This window comes from Aptenodytes forsteri, unplaced genomic scaffold (genome assembly GCF_000699145.1).
Source record: "Aptenodytes forsteri isolate BGI_AS27 unplaced genomic scaffold, ASM69914v1 Scaffold506, whole genome shotgun sequence".
Lineage (NCBI taxonomy): Eukaryota > Metazoa > Chordata > Aves > Sphenisciformes > Spheniscidae > Aptenodytes > Aptenodytes forsteri.
This window is the reverse complement of record NW_008793946.1, coordinates 66398-67012: the sequence shown is the minus strand read 5'-3', so window position 1 is coordinate 67012 and position 615 is coordinate 66398.

Here is a 615-nt window from a genome sequence, read left to right as displayed (position 1 = left end):
CGTGCCTTTGGAGGGAGCGGGAATGGGCGCGTCGGCTGTCAGCACGCCGCTGTTATCCTAATGATGGTGGAAGTGGCATTTCCCAGCAGCTGTCACCCCACGCAGGAGCAGCAGCAGCCCGAATAAACGGTTGGCGCCGATGTACCCGTCTTGCGGCCGGAGGTGACACGTGGGCCCTTTGCCCCATGCCCCAACGGGGACTGGGTTATCTCCCCCCCCCCCAGGGCATCGGTACCCCCCAGGTCATCGGTACCCCACGGGCATCGGTACCCCCCTGCCATCATCCTCTCCCCGGCCTCGCCGCCCTGGCACGGGGAGCCGCGAGTGTGGCGGGGGGCACCCCCTGTGCCCACCCCGCGCCCGCTCCTGTCCCCCGCTCTGCTCGCAGCAGCCGTCTCCTTGCTCTCACCTCGCTCCTCTCCCCTTTGTCTGGGGCTTTGTTGCTATTTTGGTGCTTCCTCCGTTGTTGCGGCGTGGCCTCTTTGTTCGGGGCCGCCGGAGCCTCTCGCCTCGGTAAACAGCTGAAGGATGTGGCAGGGGGCAAATTTTCCACGGGGGCAGGTCTGAACCCCAACCTCTGCCCAGGCTCCACCTCGCCGCGCCCGGGGAGATAGA